Genomic DNA, 22997 nt, shown 5'->3' with positions numbered 1-22997 from the left:
TTAGATACTATGGTGATGAGTACCAGATATGCTACTTATGGTAGATATCTAGAATATCAGGGTTGGAAGGGACCTCAGGAGATCATTTAGTCCAACCTCCTGCTCAAAGCAGGACCAATCCCCAATATATTTTTGCCCCCGTTCCCTAAATGGGCCCCTCAAGTATTGAACTCACAACTCTGGATTTAGCAGGCCAATGCTCAAACCACTGAGCTATCCCTCCCCCCTATAATAGAGCCCCTTCCAGAACACAGCAGTTGAATTAAGTATTGTAGAGTGAAGTCTTATGCCCTTTCAGAAAAGGTATAGCAAAAAGAGAGACGGGGGAAATGAATGTTTGGCCATGGGGGGGCTCTCAGCCAATGACAGCCCTACCTTTTTGGAGGACATTTCAGTGTGGATGCTGACCGCTCCCCACTCTCTTGGCCACATCAAATGAATGGGGCAAATACCATGATGCCAAGATGGAGTTTGGTGCTCCAGGATTATGATATGGAAGTGATCCATGGGAAAGGGAATGCCAAGGCTGATTGCTGATAAACGCGTGATGCTCTGTCTGGGAAATAAGTCAATGGATTTGTAGCGGGGCAGTAACCCCACTCCTGTGAAAGGGTTAAAGGTCCTTGGAGAGGGCTGGGGCTGAAAGCCGAGAAGAAAAGGCTGATTGGGGGAAGCAGCCACAGTTGGGCCACGCCCCAATTAGACCACAGCTGGCTCTATAAAAGGGCTGTGAGCCAGGAGCTGAGAGAGAAAGATGGACCTGGCTGCAGGGAGCTGAGCAGGGTACCTAGAGTGCAGCAGGGCTGGGGGAAGGCCAGAGGAGCTGGGGAGCTCCAGCCTGGAAAAACCTGCAGGCCTTGCTAAAGGCCAGGAAAGGTAGTGTGGCTATGGAAGTGTAAGGAACAGAGGATATTGATAGCTGTGGGCTCTGTCAAGATAGTAGCTAGAGCAGGGAAAACATTTTCAATTTTTGTTTCAATTAAAAAAGGCAGATTAATTTCACGATTTCGTATTGAATTTGCCAAACTGTTTTGGTCAAAACATTCCCTCCCTCCCCAACCCAGAAACAAATCAGAACATTTTTGAAAGGAAACATTTCGATTTTTCAATTTGAAACAACTTTGTGTTTCGACTTCTACTTCAATTTTAATTTTTGAAAAGAGTTTTAAAAAAACTCCCCACGTGAAACATGTTGTTGGCCGTCAAACACAATGTCTCTTTTGACCTGAAGCTAAGGTTTTTAGACTTTTCTGTTACTTTGAAAAATATTCATTTTGGTTCACCCCAAATGATTTTTCCCCCTTGATTTTTCAATTTGGCCGGTGGTCCAAAAAAATCAGACTGAGTTATTCACACAGCTCAAATCATGGATTGTGACATGGTTGTTTTCTCACATTGGTCAAACCCTTGGAGATAGTGCACTCATTATCACACCGAGGCAAAAGGCTTGAATCTCTTCTTCACATAAGGTATTTAATCTGAACAACTGATAAGACAATGAGGCTGGGATTCTAGCATCAGCATCAGCATCATTATATAGTCATAATCATTTGTATGATCGTAGTGCCAAGCCTGGACCAGGACTCCATTGCGCTAGGCACTGTGCAAGCACACAACAAAAACAATCTCTTCCCCAAAGAGCTGACACTCAATTAAGAGACAGCAGGAGAACACAGAGGGATGGTGGACTACAAAAACAGTGAGACCGCACGATGTATTAATTTCCGAGAAAGGCATAACAAGACCCAGTGGCTGGCAGCTCAAGCCAAACACATTTGAATTAAATGATGGCCCAATTTTTTAACAGTGAGGGTGATTAACCTTGGGACAAACTTCCAAGGGAAGTAGTGGATGCTCCAGCTTGTGAGTGCCTCTCCAGAAGATATGCTCTAGCCAAACCCAAGAGATTCATAGAAGAATCATAGAAGATTAGGGTTGAAGAGACCTCAGGAGGTCATCTAGTCCAAACCCCAGCTCAAAGCAGGACCAGCCCCAACTAAATCATCTCAGCCAGGGCTTTGTGATTTAGTTGGGGATTGGTCCTACTTTGAGCAGAGGGTTGGATTAGATGAACCCCTGAGGTCCCTTCCAACCCTGATAGTCTATGATTCTGTGATTTGTCAAGCCGGGCCTTCAAAACCTCTAAGGAAGGTGATTCCACCACCTTCCTAGGTAACACATTCCAGTGCTTCACCACCCTCCTAGTGAAATAATTTCCCCCTAATATCCAACCTCGACCTCCCCCACTGCAACTTGAGACCATTGCTCCTTGTTCAGTCATCTGCCACCACTGAAAACAGCCACTTTGGAACCCCCCTTCAGGTAGTTGAAGGCTGCTATCAAATTCAAAACAAAGCAAAGCAATACAGAAAAGGAATGCTTTTCCACACACGCAGCAATAATAATCTGTGGGACTCACCGCCGCCTGGGGCCCAGCGCTTAGCCAGATTCCAAACAGAACAGGACAGTTGTAGGGACAAGGAGAGAATTGCGAGTGGCAGGGGAGGTTAAGAAACCAAGAGTTTTATTAAGGCTATAAATCCTCATGCTTCAGAGAATGAGTGACCTCTAACAGGCTGGGGTGTGGAAAGAAACCCTTAGCCTGGAATCAGGCAGATTATCCCATGACTGCTCACTGCAGAGGTTTAGAGACCTTCTGCTGAAGCAGCTGATGCTGTGGGGAGCCAGGTTACTGGGCTGGATGTGATCTGATTCAGCCTGGCAAGCCCTGTCCCCGTATGACGACAGGGTGGTAAATGGCCTTGTAGGGGGTGGCACCCCAGAGGTTTAGGCCCATTCTGGTTGAACAGCATTTTTAATGAGCTGCAAAAGGGAGCAAATAGCCTCTCAATGGTGTTCACAGATGCTCTTGCCTTGTAAAGGGCCCCTGACACCAGTAAGAAAAGGGAAATACCACAAAGGCACACAGGGAGGTTAAACACAGGCAGGAAATACCACTAGGAGCTGTAGCTGCTTAGAGCACATGACATGGAAAGCCACCACCAGGTGCTGCTGTGAACTAAGGGATGAGACTGAGACCATGGCACCGATGCAGGAGGTTAGGATTTGCTCCCTTAAGTCTGAAACATGGTTCCCGATGGACATCCTGGCTGTGGCAGGGTATGTCTACGCCAGTGGTCCCCAACCTTTTTCGTCTGGCGGGCGCCAGACGACGAGAAACGGAGGACCGTGGCGGCAGACGAGCATCCACCGAAATGCTGCCAAGCGGCAACGTCAATAGGCGTTGCCGCCGACAAGCAGCGTCATCGAGAGGCGTCGCTGCCGAAATGCCGCCGAAAATCGGGCACCACGTTGGAGACCCCTGGTCTACGCTAAGCCCAGCGTCTGACTCAGATTTGAGCCCGAGCCCCCTTTCCCGTCCATACACAAATCAGTCTGACTCAGGACCTGGGCCCAGGGTTGCCAACTTTCTACTTGCACAAAACCGAACACCCCCTCCCCTGCCTCTCATCTGAGGCCCTGCCCTTCTCTGAGCCTTCCCCCCCCCAACTCACTCTGTCGCCCACTCCCCCTGTTACGCGCTTTCCCCACACTCACTCATTTTCACTGGGCTGGCTCTGGGGGTTGGGGTGTAGGAAGGGGTGAGGGCTCCGGCTTGGGGTGTGGGCTCTGGGGTGGGGCCAGGGATGAGGGGTTTGGGGTGAAGGAGGGGGATCTGGGCTGGGGGATGGGGCTGTGGGGTTTGGAGTATGGGATGGGGCTCCAGGCTGAGGCAGGGGGTTGGGGTGTGGGAAGGCAGAAGGGCACTGGACTGGGGGTGTGGATTCTGGGTTGGGGCCAGAAATGAGGGGTTCAGGGTGAGGGAGGGGGCTCCAGGTTGGGGCAGGGGCTGGAGTGTAGGGGGGGATGAGGGCTCAGACTGGGGATGTGGGCTCTGGTGTGGGGCCAGGGATGAGGGGTGCAGGAGGGGCTCTGGGCTGAGAGATTTGGAGTATGGGAGGGGCTCTGGGCTGGGCAAGCCAATGGGAGCTGTGGAACTGGCACTTGGGGCAGGGGCAGCGAGTAGAGCCCCCTGGCTGCCCCTATGCATAGGAGCTGGAGCGGGGACATGCTGCTGCTTCCGGGAGCTGCGTGGAGCCAGGGCAGGCAGGAAGCCTGCCTTAGCCCCGCTGTGCTGCCAACCAGACTTTTAACAGCTCAGTCAGCAGTGCTGACTGGAGCCACCAGGGTCCCTTTTCGACCGGGCTTTCTGGCAACTGGGCACTTGGCAACCCTACCCAGGCTCTAGGACCATGCTGGGGAGGTGGAACCGCCCCCCCCACCCGTGGCCCCTGACCCCGTCCCCAACAGAAAAGCTCCCCCAACAGTGGCCCAGGCCTGACCCCAGCCCTGGCAGAAGCCATGGGATGGGGGAAGCTCCCCCTCCCCATCAGCAGCTCCTGACACTGTCCCCGGCGGAAGCCCCAGCAACCCCCATGTGTCCCTGGCAGAAGCTGTGGAGTGGCGGGGGAAGCCCCTGGGCCCAACCCCGCTCTCTGGCAGAACCGCCAGGTGGGTGGGGTGGGAGAAGCCCCAGCACCCCGACCCTGGTCCCCAACAGAAGTGCAGGGGGTAACGGGGGAAGCCCCAGCACCTGGACCCCCGCCCCCCGTGGCCCTGGAACTGGAGGTGCTCTCACTCCCTGCTGACAGAGTTTCTGTCCTGGGGCCACAGTTGAGGGGTGGGGGTGGGGGGCAGAAAGGAGCAAACGGGGTTGAGGGGCTGTAGTGGGGGAGGGGTGGAATGGGCGGAACCCCGGGGGGGAACAGTGGTGGGCTGGAGCCAGGGAAGGAGGCAGATGTCTCTGCCTCGCTGTGGAGCTCCGGATCAGGGATTGAGCTGTGCAGCACCCTGATCCCGAAGGAAACTGACTGCTGTGAGGAATTGCTGGGAGTGCTATCTGCTATCTCCCCCGAGGAGACCGAGGACCTATGGAGCCACATCAAGGAAGGGTGGTAGGAAGTAGCCCAGGGAACTCAGACATTAATCCCGTTATATTGCTGAGAGATGTTTCAGAAGGATCCCCACTGACCCAGTGGCGGGATCATCCGCCACTGTTAGGGCCCTGGGCTGGGACCCAGTGGAGTAGGATGGGCTCAGATGCCCCTACCCCTTGCTGCCAACCCCACCCCTGAAGTGGTGGCCTACTCACTAGGCTGGAAGGCCTGCACCTTACCTGTGGCTTGCCCCAGCCTGAAGGTAGTGAGCCCTCCATATTGTCTTGTTTGCTGTTGGCCCTAGCCTGGAGGCTTTGGGCTATAGCCTGCTCCCTGCTGTGCCCCACCTGGAGGATCCAAGAGACTGTCCAGGTCATCAGCCCAGCCAGGAGGCCTGGACTAAAGACTATTTATTACGTGGCCCCACCCTGAGGGGCAGAACCCCAGACTGTGGTCACTGCCTGCCCTAGCCGGGAGGCTAGACTGAAGACTGTTTCTGATTCTGTCGCACTCAAAGGGCCTGAGCTATAGACCGTTACTTGTTGTCTGCCTAGCCAGGAGTCTAGGCCAAAGACTCACAAGCCCCTATGACTTGGCTGTTTTATGGAGTGAGGCAGAGCTGGACGGCCATGGACCACTACATTGCCCAATAGAAATGCTACTTGTCCAATGAAAATTCCTCCTTTGTCCATGTACTTGGTGCAACCATATGATACCTGTACCCATCACCTTCTGGCTTCTCCCATCACCTATACAATATTCCATCTTTCACCTCCAAATCAGAAAGCTTTTACAGTGGTATAGTGAGGGTCCACTACATTCCAGGGTGGCTCTATTTGCAAATTGATTTGTCAGTCACACATTATTCTGACATCAGGGTCCTTTCTTTGGGAAGTTTCTAGTTGCTTTGGCATCCATTTCTGCAACCCCACTTCCATTATTCCAGTGGATGAACAAGGAACTTGTGCAATTCTGAAAATTATTGGATGAGAGGAGGCAACCATCTACTCCCTAGTACACACATCCCTGTGAGCTAACAATTGTTTGCTCTTCTGCTACGGGAATGTTTGCGTTTAGTCTCTCCAACAAGGCCATGTGCACAAGGCATCTGCATTGCTATGCTTATGGCCAGGCTTGTGCATGAATGGGAAATCACAGCACTGCAGTTTTCCCAACCACATGGCAAGCTGTTCGTCAGGATTCCTTAATCTAAAGAGCCATTGCAGGGAAGCATGGTCTGTCCTGACCAAAAATTCCTCCCATACAAATACTGATGAAAATGTTCTCTAGATTTAACCACTGCAGGAGTTCCTTCCATGTGGTGCCCTCTCAGAACTAGACTTTTGCTGAACAAAACCACCATCCTCTCAAATCCTTTGTGCTTGTGCCAATACTGCCTCCAAACCATAAGCACTAGCATCTCTGTCAAATCTGAAAGAGGTGCAGTTGCCATTTAACTTTCACTTGCCTAACAGTCGCTCTCTGTGCCACCGCATCTCTGGGTGAGGATCCCAATTGTGGTGTGTCATGGTTTTACCCTCACTTGAAACTGGGGGGTTTCAAGTTGAGGACCAGCATGTATCCCCCCACCCTAAAATCCTAGGGTAGGTCCCCTTTTTGCCGCCACCACCCGGTCAATTACGTGGGCCGGGACACCCCTGTTTTCCCCCTGCCTCTTTCCAAAGACGTTCCCTGGGGAAACACAGATCAACTCACAGAGAGAGAAACCTTCCCCCTCCCCTCTCTGCCCGGAGATAAGTCTGTCTCACCACCGAGAGAGAGCTTCTTAGCCCCTCCCCCTGTATCCACAGTAGAGGGATTTAATCAGATCTTTATAAAAAGAATTTATTAAAAGAAAAACAAGAAAATACAGAATCTCTATGAGTCCAAGCTGGACACTCATAGGGTATAACCTTGCTAAGTTCTGGAGAAAATCCTCTCTCCTTCTCAGTACAAACAATACAGGCAGAATTAAGAATAATCAATAGCAAACACACAGAATTGCAAACATAGGATTATTAGATGAGGACACAAAGTACCTTTCTAATACTCACTATTTTGACTAGAAGAAATTAGTTCAGAAAGATGGAAATTTGTAGCAGACTTGATTAAAACATCTGGACTCTTGTAACTCCAAACGGCTAAGAACAACACACACAGAAACAGAGGGAAAAAGTTCCCTCCTAGGAGTTTCAAATTCTCTTCCCTGATTGGTCCTCAGGTCAGGTGCCTACCAGGTACTATGTTTTAACCCTTTACTAACTACTTATGACACGCCCCCCAAATCGCCACAGTGGGATCCACTGGCGGTGATTTCCTCCTAGAACTGTAAAACAAACCGAGTAATAAAACACATGCACTATTACATCGACTACTAAGCATGAAAACATGTTAAGAACAGTTTTTAGCCACTTGATTCTGGGAAACTTTCACGAGAGAAGAAGTGGGTATTCACCCACGAAAGCTCATGCTGCAAAACGTCTGTTAGTCTATAAGGTGCCACAGGATTCTTTGTTGCTTTCACGAGAGAGTGCATCAGCAACTTTGTTGGAAGCTCCTGTAATGTATTGAATGTCAAAGTCAAAGTCTTGGAGAGCTAAGCTCCAGCGGAGAAGTTTCTTGTTGTTTCCCTTGTTGGTGTGAAGCCACTTTAGCGCAGCATGGTCAGTTTGTAGCTGGAACTGCCGGCCCCAAACGTATGGGCGTAGCTTTTCCAGGGCATATACAATGGCGTAACATTCTTTTTCACTGATGGACCAGTGGCTTTCCCTCTCAGACAGTTTCTTGTTGAGAAACACGACAGGATGGAAGTTGTGATCCGGTCCTTCCTGCATTAGTACCGCTCCTACCCCACGTTCAGATGCATCGGTGGTAACTAGGAAGGGTTTGTCAAAGTCCGGGGCCCTTAATACAGGGTCAGACATGAGCATCGCCTTAAGCTGGGTAAAGGCTTTCTGACACTCATCAGTCCACTTAACTGCATTTGGCTGGGTTTTCCTGGTCAGATCAGTTAGTGGGGCAGCAATTTGGCTGTAGTGTGGTACAAATCGCCTGTAATAGCCGGCCAAACCTAAGAAGGATTGGACCTGCTTCTTTGACTTTGGGATAGGCCACTGTTGGATAGCCTCCACCTTGGCCTGTAGGGGGTTGATGGTTCCTTGACCCACCTGGTGTCCTAGGTAAGTCACTCTGTTTTGGCCTATTTGACACTTTTTGGCCTTAACAGTTAGTCCTGCCCGCCTGATGCGCTCAAAAACCATTTTCAAATGTTCTAGGTGTTCGGGCCATGAATCAGAGAAAATGGCTGCATCATCGAGGTATGCAACTGCACAGTCTCCCAATCCCGCTAGTAGACCATCGACCAGCCTTTGGAAGGTGGCAGGTGCATTCCGCAGTCCGAACGGAAGCACATTAAATTCATACACCCCTGTATGGTTGATGAAGGCAGATTTTTCCTTGGCGGGTTCATCTAGTGGTACTTGCCAGTACCCCTTGGTTAAGTCAATGGTAGAGATGAACTGAGCACGTCCCAACTTTTCCAATAGCTCATCAGTGCGTGGCATTGGATAGTTGTCTGGACGAGTTACAGCATTTAGCTTACGGTAGTCCACGCAAAAGCGTATTTCCCCATCTGGTTTGGGAACCAGAACCACTGGAGATGACCATGCACTGGTAGAAGGGCGGATGATACCCATCTCCAACATGTTGTCAATCTCCTGTTTAATAGCAACTTTGGCATGAGGTGACACCCGGTAGGGTGGGGTTCTAATCGGGTGAGCATTACCTGTGTCAATGGAGTGGCAGGTTTGCTCAGTCCGTCCTGGGTTGGCTGAGAACAAGGTGTCGAATTGAGTGCACAGCTCCTTGATCTGTTGCCGCTGTAGACGTTGCAGGGTTGTGGAGAGGGTCACCTCCTCCACCCCACCATTTCTTTTACCTTCGTAGTAGACACCTTCAGGCCACTCGGTGTCATCTCCTTCCTGGACTGTAAACTGACAGACCTGTAATTCTCTGGGATAAAAGGGCTTTAGAGAGTTAACATGAAACACTTTAGGCTTTAAAGAGGAATCAGGGAATGCTATGAGGTAGTTAACAGCTCCCAGGCGCTCCTGGACCTTGTATGGTCCTTCCCATGACAATTCCATCTTATGGGCCTGCTGCGCCTTCAAGACCATGACCTGGTCTCCAACCTTGAAGGAACGCTCTCTGGTGTGTCTATCATACCAGACCTTTTGCTCCGCTTGAGCATCCTTTAAGTTCTCTCGAGCAAGGGCCCAAGAGTCTTGGAGGGTGTTTTGAAGGTTGCTTACAAAGTCCAGAATGTTAGTTCCTGGAGGAGGCGTAAACCCCTCCCGTTGCTGCTTCACCAGCTGTAATGGCCCCTTAACCTCATGGCCATACACCAGCTCGAATGGTGAGAATCCTAAACTGGGATGTGGTACAGCCCTGTAGGCAAACAGCAACTGCTGTAACACTAGATCCCAGTTATTGGAATGTTCATTTACGAATTTACGGATCGTGGCCCCCAAAGTTCCATTAAACCTTTCCACTAGGCCATTAGTTTGGTGGTGGTACAGGGTGGCCACCAAGTGGTGCACCCCATGAGTTTCCCACAGGTCTTTCATGGTCCCTGATAGGAAATTTGTTCCCGAATCTGTAAGAATTTCAGAGGGCCAACCCACCCTGGTAAAAATGTCAGCTAAGGCCTGGCACACAGTTTTAGCCCTGGTGTTGCCTAGAGCTACTGCTTCCGGCCATCTGGTAGCAAAGTCCACAAAAGTCAGTATGTACTGCTTTCCTCTGGGGGTCTTCTTTGGGAAAGGACCCATAATATCCACAGCTACTCGCTGAAATGGGACCTCCATTATGGGAAGTGGTTGGAGAGGGGCCTTGACCTGGTCTTGGGGTTTTCCTACCGTTTGGCATACCTTACAAGACCGGACGTAAGTGGCTACTGCCTTGCCCATCCCCTCCCAGTCAAAGAACCTTCCCAACCTGTCTTTGGTTCGGGTCACCCCAGAATGGCCACTAGGAAGATCATGGGCTAAGCTTAAGAGCTTTTCCCGGTACTTGGTCGGAACTAGCAACCGTTTTTGAGGATGCCAGCCCTCCTGGTGTCCACCAGAAATAAATTCCTCCTAGGAGTTTCAAATTCTCTTCCCTGATTGGTCCTCAGGTCAGGTGCCTACCAGGTACTATGTTTTAACCCTTTACTAACTACTTATGACATGGTGTCTTTCACTCTTCACACCAGAAACAATAGGAAGTACCAGCCCCGCCCAGTTCCTTTCCTTGAACTTTAGCCAAGCATGAGATAAATGGCTAAACATCTGTTGTGTGGGTAGCTCTGTGGTGTCTTGGGCCCACAAGGGAGATGATGTTATCAATATCTTTGTACACTGTTACAACATTACATAGGTGACTGTGGCCCAGCAGTTTCATTTCAAGTTACTGTTGGCATCTCCCATTAAAACACTTTTTATCCTTTGATTAAAGATACAGAGAAGGTGGCCAAAAGAGAGAAAACATTTGAAATATAAACAGCCATATGCCTGTGGAGTGGGACTGGGACTCCATATCTGTTTCCTTTCTTATAGCCAGGGCCCTACCAAATTCACTGTCAATTTTGGTCAATTTCACAGTCATAGAATTTAAAAAAATCATAAATTTCATGGTTTCAGATACTTACATTTGAAATTTCATGGTGGTATAACTGTGGGGGTCCCAATGCAAAAGGAGGCTATGGGGGAGGTAACAAAGCGATTGTAGTGGGCTCATGCTCTTGTCACCTTTGCTTCTGCGCTGTTGCTGGTGGTGGCGCTGCCTTCAGAGCTGGGTGGCCAGAGAGCAGCAGCTGCTGGCTGGGTGCAATCTGTTGGGGAGGAGCAGGGCTGGCCTTATGGATGGGCGACCGCCCAGGGTACTGTGGTTGGGGGGGTTCCGTGGTTCCCCCCCCAGCCATCCCAAGGTGCCTTTAACTCCCGAGTGCCAGGGCGCTGGGCTGGAGCCAAGGAGGGGCAGGGCTGGAGGTGCCCTGGCCGAGGGCTCCTACCTTACGCCAAGCTAGAGCTGCTGGTTCTGGCCAGCGTGGTGAGGGATGGGACTTCCTCTTCCCTTGCAGGTGCCGCTCCCGTGTCAGACCTACCTTCGGGAACCTCCCCCAGCTGCAGGAAGCTCTGCAGCTGCTGGCTGGGAGTCCAGCTCTGAAGGCAGCACCACTGTCTGCAGCAGTCCAGAAATAAGGGTGTCACGATATGGTATTGCCCCAGTTACCTCTGCGCTGCTGCTTAATGTGGCACTGCCTTTAGAGCTAGGCGTCCATCCAGCATCTACTGCTCTCCAGTGCCCGGCTTTGAAAGCAATGCAGAAGTAAAGATGGCACTACTGCGACCCCCCCTACAACAGCCTTGCAACTCCCCAGAACCGCATTTTGGTTGGGACCCCCAGTTTGAGAAACGCTGGGCTCCCCCATGAAATATGTATTGGATAGAGTAAAAGTACACAAAAGACCAGATTTCACCCTCTGTGACGTGTTTTTCACAGCTGTGAATTTGGTAGGGCCCCTATTTATAGCTATTGGGTGATCTCTAGCCATTACATTTCCCTCACTCACTGCTCTTTTATTTGTGTCCCACAAAAAAGAGACGTGGAGACAGGGCCATCCATGCGAACCCCCAACAGACCCTACCCACCTCTGTCCAATTGTCTCTCTCATCCGGGGGACTGTGCCCCCCCCGCCTTGCTCCTGTGTGCTGCCTGCTTTCAGGGGCCACACAAGAATGATGTTTTATAAGTACATGTGTTATTTTGCATTTAAAATAGGTTCACAGTATGAAATATAAAATAAGTAAATAACACGTGTTTTTATTATGTTTTGATTTTATATACAATACTGTAAACCTTTTTTATATTTTAAATGCAAAATAACACACATACTTATAAAACAATATCATTCTTGTGTTTTTATTTTAAGTACAAAATAAATATGTATTACAAATGTAAAAGTATGTAACTAGTAATTTGATATGGCGGCGGGTGGCGCCTATTTTTATGTGTTCGCTTCCCCTGATGTTAGAACCTGGCTACGCCATTGTGGTCACCCTGGCCCTTGCTAAGTGTACAGCTTCCACTATTGTTAAAGAGCTCTTCTGAAAGCATTTGGTCGGTTCTGCTAATTCATATAAGACATCATTTCACGCAGTTAGTGATACGGTAATTATTGTCAGAGAGCATAGTCGGGAAGTACTTTGCTATCGGGTTATTGTTTTCTGAGGTTTCATGTTCAAGTATCTAAGAAGGGTCTCGTAATTACACATCAAAGCACTTACAGTGAAATGTCTCGATAGCCACCTCACTTCATTTAGAGGTTTAAACAATAGTCTCATTTTCTGTGACATTTGCCATTTCCTCAAATTGTCCTCTTCAGACTGAGGATCTGCAGAAGACTGTATAAATAGTCTTCAAAAGTGTCTCTATTGTCTTCATCATTGGTACTTTGTTCCAGGCATTGACTAATCCCAGATCTTCTCGATGGGTTACCTAGGGAGGTGGTGGAATCTCCTTCCTTAGACATTTTTAAGGTCAGGCTTGACAAAGCCCTGGCTGGGATGATTTAGTTGGGGGTTGGTCCTGCTTTGAGCAGGGGGTTGGACTAGATGACCTCCAGGTCCCTTCCCACCCTGATATTCTATGGTTCTGTGACGGAGGAGTGCAAGGGGTTGGTAAGCAGCTCAGAAGCTGCTGCATGCCTTCCCTGTCAGAGCCCTAATGCCTATTTCTGAAAGAAGACCCCGGCTGCCTGTAACTGCTCCTGTCCCTACTGCTTTCCTCATTTTGAGGGAGGTCCTGATTGCTGTCAGGCTCTGTCACTTTAAGGGTAATGGACTGAGAAGAAATACAGGAAATCCAATGAGCTCTGCTTTGTGAGGGGAAAAAAAAAGAGACGTGGAGACAGGGCCGTCCTTAGAGAAAGCACCCCTCATCAGCTCCCCTAAATTCCCTGTAAGGTATTGGCTTGACAGCTGCCCAGCAGCAGTTCAGCTGTCCCTCCCGCCACTGCCCTGCTGCTCCTGCCCTGCCCTCTACCCTGGAGCTGTTCCCGGGAGCTTCCTGCTTGCTGGGGGAGGGGGTGCTGATGTCAGGATGTCCCCCTGCTCCTGCCCCCCAAGCTCTGTACCCCCGCTCCACAAAGCGGAGGAGAGGGACAGAAAGGAGGGAGCTGGCTGGAAGCTGTTGCTTCCTCTCTGAATGGGCGGATCTTCATAAAAGGGCAATATACTTGAAGTGGTGTCAGCGTACTTAAAGGGGCAATGCACATCTCTCTCTCTCTCTCTCACTCATGCCCGCACCCCCCAGCACTTTGGAAAGTCAGCACCTGTGCAGCCGTGCATGTGCTGTCACGAGGAGGGAGTGGTGCGCTCCAGCTAGATAGTGTGGGCTCATCATCATGTTCAGTTTTTGCAGGGAAGTGTTTGCAGCTACTTCCCTGCATCTATTGTGTTTCCTCCCTTCTGCCTCAGTCCATGATGCCTTGTAGAGTGTGATGCTACATTAACAACAGCGTCTTAACCCTTGAGGGCTCAGCTGAGTGCTAGTTCATCATTTAGCAGCAAAGCATCCCCTGGGAAATATCCCACCCTCTTACTCCACCACCTCAACCAAGCTTCAAAATCATTCATTGCTGTGTACAATATTAAACGGGTTGTTTAAAACTTATGCAGTGTATGTATATAATGTCTTTTGTCTGGTGAAAATAATTTCTCTGGAACATAAACCGCCCCCCCTTACATTAATTCTTATGGGGAAATTGGATTCGCTTAACAACGTTTCGCGTAAGGTCTCATTTTTCAGGAACATAACTACAACATTAAGTGAGGAGTTACTGTACCCTGAAGTTTGTCAGAGATTTATTTGCAGTAAGGGCAAGTCAGCTGCCCTGCTGAATACAACATTAATTATTATGGAATACATGATGCAGCTCTTCTCTGTTTTACATTTTCTTAATCAGTATTTCTAAGATGATTTTTATATTTTAAATGCACTCTTCAGCCTTCATAAAGTAATCATTCCAGATTACTATGTATTTAACTCACTGAAATAAAGACATTATTTTAAATGAATCAGTCAGAGGTTTACTGTGTTCATCACAATGTTCATTACTTTTAGAAAAAGGCAACACTAATTTACTTTGTGTAATCTCCATAACAGACATGTTTATGAAATTTACCAACTTTAAAAAATATGTTTCCAAAGATTTTAGGCATAACAAAGGATTTTCTATCTTACAAAGGTACTGATTTTGCTGGAGAGTTCTTTTAAAACTAGTTCATCAAATAGTCAGAAGTAAAGAGAGGGAAACTTGTTTGTCCAGCTATCTGGAAAGAAAGGGGTGTTGTCCCTTTAAGGGCTAGCCTCTCTTCAACAGGGGGGTGAAGAAAGAAAGGGATGGACAGAAAGACTTTGGAAACAAGTTTTTTGTACTAAAGTAATTAAAATTAAGATGTGTATTTTAGATAAGAGTTTTTTTGAAGGATTTATTTAAAAAAACCCTATATTTGTGAAGATCCAAGCATTTAAGGCTAAAGATGAATACTCAGATAGTGGATCTAAAAATCTATGCAAGGATTTTTTAGAGATGTGATTTTATAATCTTCAGCAGGAGTCAGTGCCTATGCCCAGGGGTGCCTAAGGATGGCCCTGCATGGAGACAGTGAGGAAGAAGGCAGGAACCCAAATACATGGCTAGGAATGTCAGGAGCAGAAGAAGCCAGCATTTCTAAGGGTTTATGTGATTGAAGCAGAAAGTTATGCAGTAAGGCGTATTCAGGAAGGTTGATTCAGGAAAACACGTCTCTCCCCGAGTCCCTGGACCCTGCAGCCCAACTGGGGCTAGGGGAGAGGCATCTCTCCCTGGCCACTGCAGCCCTGCATGCCCAAACTCCCCGCCCCACCTCACCCCACAGCCCCCCACCTAGCTCTTTTCCCCCTCCCACCACCTTACCTTCTTATATGTACATCCTCTCCATGGTCCAGCCACCTAATTAGTGGAGCCTCACTAGCATGGCTCCACTAATTAGGTGCACGGACCATGATGCCCTCTTGCGTGGCCTCTCAGGCAACACGCCTTAGAGGAATGCAGCAAGAAAGTCTTGTTTGTGCTGGCTGTGAACCAGCTCCCCAATTCCACCAGTCTCTGGCAACACAAGCACTGCCTTACAGGCTTCCCTGACTCTGCGCAGGTGGTTGATAGGCAGACACCGTCCTCCGAGTGTCCCTCTGCTCAGCCCATGTTCCACTGAACACTCCCAGAATTCTTAGATCTGCTATTTACCAAGGAATAGGCTACACCAGCTTGTCAGATTCAATTCAGGATCCCCACTCAGCACTTAGATATAGTGATATAGTGAAAACAAGAGTAAGTTTATTATCAAAGAACAGAGATTCAAGTGATAGCAAATAAGAATTTTATTAACAAAATCATGACCTGCTTTCTAGAGACTAAATTTAGCTTACAAAAGACATTCCCCAGTCTCCCATAGCTTAATCCACATCCACAGGATGATTTAGTTGGGATTGAATGAATTAGTTGGGGATTGGTCCTGTGTTGAGCAGGGGGTTGGACCAGATGACCTCCTAAGGTCCCTTCCAACCCTGATATTCTATGATTCTCTGATTTTTCCCAGCATTTTCAACCAAGCGGGCTGAGATCCCACTTTCATAATATCAAGCCTGCTGGCAGCTTATCTTCACTGACAGAAGGAAGACAGGGTGTCTCTTTGCCTCTTCAAATGTGCCAGAATAGACCTGTGGTGTTTACCTGAAAATAGGCTTCCCACCCTACTGTTAATTCCTTTCTGAAATTTCTTCAGTTCTTCATTAGCATTTAACTCAGCATGCTACTACTCTTCTATTGTATGGCACACAATGGTCCACCAGTGAGATAGGTGTCTCCCATCCCCCATCTGGAGGAGTTCTCAAGGTATGTCACCTTTGAGTGACCTGTCTTTAACTACAGACCCAGAGAACATAATTTTGAGTAGATATACGTTACTCCTCACATATTTTCTATACATACATCTCACAATGGTTATGACGACCAATGTGACACAAGCTTTTAGCAGATGATCCCTTTTGGTGAACCAGTGGGATCCCTGTGCCCCATATACCCTCTGCCTGTTGGCATCAAGAGGTCCTTGGGTCACATGGGTGGAGGTGTCACATCCAGATGGACTTGCTGTCCAGGTGCAATTTGTTGTTTCCACTCTTTTGTTGGCCCTCCTGAGTTCTCTGGAGACATTTTGTATGTGTGACTCTTCTGTGTCCATGGAATAGCTGCAAACACTGCTGATGGGGCTGACACCATCTCACCCTTTAGGGCAGCTACTAATGCCACATTAGTTAGGAACTTGGCTGTGGTTGCTGGGCATCACCCGAGGAGCAAAAACTCCTTTACACATTTATTGAACACACCCACACACCCCAGGGGATGGGGAAGGGGAGACAATTGAAAGAGTTAAAAATTCAAATATTTAGTAACCCCTCATTTACCCATTTCCCTTGGAGAGAGGCCCTGGGCTGCTAGCCTGTGCAGCAGAGCTATCTGGTCATGCCCAGCCCCTGTAGTATGGTCTTGTGGGCTGAAGTGAAGGCTGTACATTCAGCTCATCTTCTGCATTCTCCTGCAGATGCCCCATCATCTGGATGTGGTTATTTATGGAATATGGAAGAGGTTCAGCACATGGGGACATTCTGAATGAGGGGCCTTCACTGGAGCAGAGTCACTGGGCAGAGGTCTCTGTTCCCACTGATACTCGTGTGACCTTCTTTTGTCAAGTGATGCCGCAATTATTTTCTCTTTGTTTGAGCCAATTTGCTTTTGTTCTTGTTCCGTTGCAGGGTCCTGTCATGACACCTGTCTATAACTCTTCTGAGCCTTTCATCCTGTTCTCATCTGGAATTCCCTCACACCAGGTTGTCGTCTACGTAACATTCAGCACCTTGGATCACGCTTCAGTACCCTTCAGGAGCTGCACAGATGTCAGAAGGAAATCCGGTGAACTTGTATCTGCCAAATGGTGTGCTGAACATACAGAGTCCAGAACTTTGGTCATCCAGCTGTATTTGCCTAAATCCATTAGTGGCCTCTATGACAGTGAAAGGTGCAGCTTTTGCCAACTTGTTGGTGATTTCATCTCCTCTTGGCAATTGAAAATGTTCCGTTCATATCCCTTTATTCATATTGCTTGGATCCAAGCATATTCTTATTTCATCTCGACCTGGTTTGTCTAAGGTTACTACAGAACTGACCCATTATCCAGTGGCTCTCACTCTTCAGGGCAAGGGGAGGTTTGAAGACTCCAGGACTGCAGGACAAAGGGATGAAAATGATCCTTTCCCAATCCACCTCTATCCACCCATCTAAGCAGCCACAAAAATCATCCCATCTCCTCCACTACCTCCCACCCAACGTAATGGGCGCATATCAAGAGTTTAGCATCCAATGCATTCACACCCCAGCCCTGCTAACCCATATCCCAGAGGAAGCCTGGCTGTGATTGGGACCTTGCAATGTGGTGGCACCCACCTTTTGCAAGCACCCCATTGTTCAGGTGTGTGTCTGTGTCTTTCACTCTGTGGTGACTCCTTCTGGAAGTTTTTCTGGCTGTTTCTAGTGACTCAGCTCTCTGGCCAAGTCACAGTCTGTACAGAACTCAGACAGGCATTAGACCAACTGAATCTTTAGGTGCTTCTGGCCTTAGTAGGAGACTGTATCCCAGGGCTTCCACCCTGGAGACTCTTCGCTCACTCTGGTCTGTTCTATCCACCTGAGCCTCTTAACAATTCAGATCCCCTTCACTGTCCAACTGCAGGCCACTTCCCCAGTGGCTTATGGAGGGGACCCAGGTCTGCCCACTACTCTGGGTCCCCACCCAGGGACCCTAAGAATAGCAGCCATGTGCTGCCGTGTCCCTTTAACTAAACTGCTTTCAGTTCTCTGTGTCACTTCCCCGTGGCCCCAGCCTTTACCAATGCTTCACCCTTGCCTCAGGGCTCTTCTATGTTCAGTCCCAGCAGCCAACCATGAGCTCTTCCTCACTCCCCCATCCCTGCCAGCTCTGAGCTGTCCATGGTGCTGCAGACTTCAGTCTGCTAGGAGCACCAGCTTCACTCCTCAGGTCCTGAGCAGCAACTGACTCTGGTCTACACTGCAGCACCTTTATACTAGCCTGCAACCCCCTGATTGGCTGCATCCCCCTCAGCCTCTCTATGTAGCTTGGAGGACTCCTCTACTACTCTTTTCCTGGGATGGATGTGGCAGGACGCTGAGGCCTCCAGCAGGGGGCCTCTGGGCAGAGCCACCCAGAGGACTCAGGGGGCCTGGAGCAAAGGAATTTCAGGGGCTCCTTCCATAAGAAAAGTTGCAATACTAGAGAATACTATATTCTGATGGGGGCCCCTGTGGGGCTTGGGGCAAATTGCCCCACTTGCCCCCCCTCTGGGCGGCCCTTCCTCAGGGCCTATTCCACCCCATCACAGACCTCCACCACTAATACTTGTCCTACACAAACACCCTCACACCATTATAAGGTTGGCCTCCACCCTCTTGACATTATTACCTCCCTAAAATAAAGTAAACCCTAGATTAGATTAGATCAGAGATTAGTTGGTAGAGCAACAGGGTGGCAAAGAGACTAGAGGTGAGTTTAGAGATTAGATAAAGGAATGAGTGATTGAAGTAGAAATTAGATTAGATAGATGGATTAGATTAGTTATTCAAAAAGAAGGACAGATGGATGGTTTAGAGCTAAGGATGGAAAAACAGGAAGATGGATTAGAGATTGGGATGAAGGGATGGGTGGGGTAGACACTAGGATGTGTAGACAGAAAATAGCTTGATGAGAGAGAGAGAGATCGTATGGGGATAGTGTGACATAGGGTACCTTCCAGACTAGTGGGGGGCTGGGTGCACTGCAACCTTGGGTGCCTTACAATGCTTCATGGCTAGAAGTGTTGAGTACCCTCAACTCCCAGTGAAGCCAATGGATGCTCAGCACATTTGGAAACAAAACCAGGATCCCCCATCTCAAGAACAGAGAGGGGCAAGGCAAAGGCTGAGGCTCTCAGGACTGATCCCAAATGAAGCCTTCCGTAAGGACTTTCAGTGTTGTCAAATTGGAATGTTCAAAAATCATGAGTCAGGCTTCAAAAACTGATTGGATTGAAAATCATGAGATTTGGGAAAAAAACCCATTGGTGTTTTTAATTTGACTGCTGGGTTGGGATCCTTCCGTGGCTTTGTTTTCCAGATTTTCTCCACAACCACAAGAGCAAGAAACAGGTTACCGTGAAGGAAAGTTGAGCTTGTCATGATGTCACAGGATTCCAGGATCTGGGGATTTGGCAAGACTGGAGCTACCCTGTGAGACTTGGCAAGGCTAGGGATTCCCTGTTGGCTGCAGAGTTCAGACCCTTTGAAGGGTCTTTGGGGAAATGCCTGTCAGTCTATGGCTCCACCCCCTCCATTTGAATTTTGGTGGCAGTGGGAGAGAAGCAATGACAAGAGTTCCCTTCTCCCCACAGAGAGGCAGGCGAGGTAGTGGAGTGGTCCCTCTCTTTGAGTGTGTTTGTGGTGCCAGGCTCCTTGCACGCTCCTCCCACCAGTCTCCCACCATGGTGTTACCAAGACCTCCAGAACAGTGGATCTTAGAGTTAACACCTCATTGAGATGTGTTGGGCATTTCCCCCTCATCACAAAATGACTGTCTCAGGCTCTTTGTCAACCCAGGCAGCCATCCCTGCATCAGTTAATCTCATGGCAGGTCCTGCTCCTTACAGTCTCATGGCTTGTCTACACAGGAATTCTCTGAAAAGTTAATTCAAATTCACTTTGAAAGTGAATTAATTAAACCACATTCAATTCCTGTATGGACACTTTATTCATAATTAAAGTGCCTGTAAGGAGCCAGGGTGGCCCCCTACCGAGCTGGACCAGGACGCGCCGTGTTCCCTGCCGGCGGAGGCGGGGCCACGGCGAGTTCGCTCCGCTCCCAGCGGTGGGAGGGGTGGAGCGGGCCGGGACGCGCCGCGGTCCCCGCTGGACGGGGCGGGGCCACGGCGAGTTCGCTCCGTCCCCAGCTGCGGGAGGGGCGGAGCGGGGCGGAACGCGCCGCGTTTTCCGCCGGAGAGGGCGGCGCCAGGGCAAGTTCGCTCCGTACCCAGCTGTGGGAGGGGCGGAGCGGAGAGTACAAAGGGCAGGGCCCTTTGCTCCGTGGCGGCGGCGCCACGGACGGAGGCAAAGGCTGACGCCGGACTGCTTCCGCCCGACCCAGCTGCTGACTCCGGGGAAACGGAGGACCCGGAACCCCTTGCGGAGCCGGAGCTGCCCGCAGCGGTCTATCCGACCGAGCAGGAGGTTCGTGTATCCGGACATTTGCCAGCGGTCCCCTGCTAGAGGGGCCCGCTAGAGACTTTTGCCGGCGTTCCCCTGCCTGAGGGGCGCGCCGTGGACCAGTGCCAGCGGCCCCCTGCTAGAGGGGCCCGCTAGAGACTTTTGCCGGCGCTCCCCTGCCTGAGGGGCGCGCTGTGGACCATTGCCAGCGGTCCCCTACTAGAGGGGCCCGCTAGAGACTTTACCGGCGTTCCCCTGCCTGAGGGGCGCGCTGTGGACCAGTGCCAGCGGTCCCCTGCTAGAGGGGCCCGCGAGAGACTTTTGCCGGCGTTCCCCTGCCCCAGGGGCGCCCGGCGGACATCTGCCAGCGTCCCCCTGCTAGAGGGGCGCGCTAGGGACTCATACCAGCGCCCCTGCCGGAGGGGCGCTCTGTGGACAATTGCCAGCCTGCTCGTGCCAGAAGGGCGTGCCCGGGCCCCTCCACCACCGCCGACGGAGGTAGCGAAGGCCGCCCCGGCTTACAGTGCCCTTAATTCAGTTTAGTTTAATTCACTTTGGTCGGTCTGGGAGGTGTTTTCCATGTTCTGTGTGTGTGTGGGGTACGTGACTTTGTGGCATGGGAGGACGGTTACAGAACTTATGCAGCAGTCCTTGTCCCGGACCACAGAGCCACGCAGCAGGGGAATCTGTAACCGTCCTCTCCCGCCACAAGGTCACGTAGCCCCCGCACACAGAGTCCCGAAAAGGAGGGATGGCAGGCTCCGTTGAAACAACCAGTCCAGCACTGCAGACCGCTCTAGGAGCAGGAGCCTATCATTCCTCGAGTGTAGAAGCGGTGTTAACATCACTGCACACCCTACCCACCACAGTCTGTGTCCCTGTTTCAACCCTTTAACGCAAATTCATTAATAAAGAAAATGTTGTTAATTAACAATGTTCCATTAACTTTATTTTTAAACGTGTGTTGGAAGGGGGGAAACGGGGTGAACGGGGTATGTAACCGTAGAAGAAAGTCAACAGTAACTGAAACAGGGGCAGGTTCAGCTTCTCTCTAAAGAAACTGAACAGTCACAGGTTACCCTGCTCCCTGAGGAACCTAGCTTTCAAAGCCTCCCGGATGCACAGCGCTTCCCGCTGGGCTCTTCTAATTGCACGGCTGTCTGGCTGAGCATAATCAGCAGCCAGGCGATTTGCCTCAACCTCCCATCCCGCCATAAAGGTCTCCCCCTTGCTCTCACAGAGATTGTGGAGCACACAGCAAGCTGCAATAACAATGGGGATATTGGTTTTGCTGAGATCCGAGCGAGTCAGTAAGCTCCTCCATCTCCCCGTGAGACGTCCGAAAGCACATTGAATGATGACAGTTACCCAAGACCACCCTCGACGCATTTTCCCCCCCAGCATGCATTGTGGGGAAATCCCAGAATTCAAATGGGCAGCGGGGACTGCGGGAACTGTGGGATAGCTTCCCACAGTGCACCGCTTCCAATGTTGACGCTTGCCCCGTTAGTGTGGACTCACAAAGTCGAATTAGTGTCCTTAGTGTGGACACACAAATTCGATTTTGTAAGGTCGATTCCACAAATTCAAATTAAGTTAAACCGAACTAATCTGGTAGTGTAGACATACCCTTACACTGAGGCCACTTGCATTTTCTTGCACGTTTAATCAGGTACCCTAAAATGATGTCTGCAAGCTTGCAAATACTGCAGGAATGTCACATAGTACTTGGATGACAGCCTTGTAATATTTTTGTTAGCAGAAGTACAAATACTCCAACCCAGCCAAGTAGATAGAGATAATAAAGGACTGTACATCCAGCCCATGACTGTCCATATACTCACATCATCCCTTGTGGAGACCCCAAACGTGGCAAGATAGGCACTCTACAAGTGGTCGTACTGTTCCTGGCGTGCCAAGATCCCAGCAGCTTAGGTTGTGCTTAGCCCTGACTGTGGACTAGGGTTCTGTGACTATCATGAATATTCATGAAGCTGTCCCCTGTCTATTTCTAAACTTCCTTACGGTGATAATTCCGGGGTTCTCTCTTCTCGTAGGCTAGTATATGAATTATCGTAAGCTTATTAGGATATACATCAATTGGTTACCATGGCACTTCTGTGGTTGAACATCTGCTGATGTTCTTATCCTAAATTATCTACACTAGTGTCAACTGACATTATGCGGTGACCTGTCAGCAGTTTAGTCAGCTTTGTTTATCACAGCATTATATCTTGTGACTTAGGGTCATTTGATTATTTATTTATGGTAAGACCTTATGCTAAGCTTCCTGCATTACAGCTTTATTTTATACCTATATCCTACCTCATACCTATGTGTTGCCTAGCCAATACCTATACCTGTAGGCTACAGACCTAAGACAAGAATGCTGGCAAAGAGTTTCTTGTCATTTTTATGGGAGAAAAGCTGTCATTGGTTCAAGAAGTCCATCAGTGCAATTTCACCTTTCTCTTGAGCAGCAAGGAAGTAGTTTGTCATCTCATTGGTGGCAACAATGCCTGTGACTGCCCTGCTCTAAGCAATTTGTCCACTCTCGGTAGCGTCCCGCCAGTGGCCGCATTGTTACAGATGGACTGACAAAAAATGCTGTGATGCTTCCCCGGGGACAGAGATGATGCATATTGGGGGCATGCAGGGTCATGTGCCCCACC

This window comes from Mauremys reevesii, linkage group 4 (genome assembly GCF_016161935.1).
Source record: "Mauremys reevesii isolate NIE-2019 linkage group 4, ASM1616193v1, whole genome shotgun sequence".
Lineage (NCBI taxonomy): Eukaryota > Metazoa > Chordata > Testudines > Geoemydidae > Mauremys > Mauremys reevesii.
The sequence above is the reverse complement of the archived record's forward strand: the minus strand, read 5'-3'. Positions refer to the sequence as shown.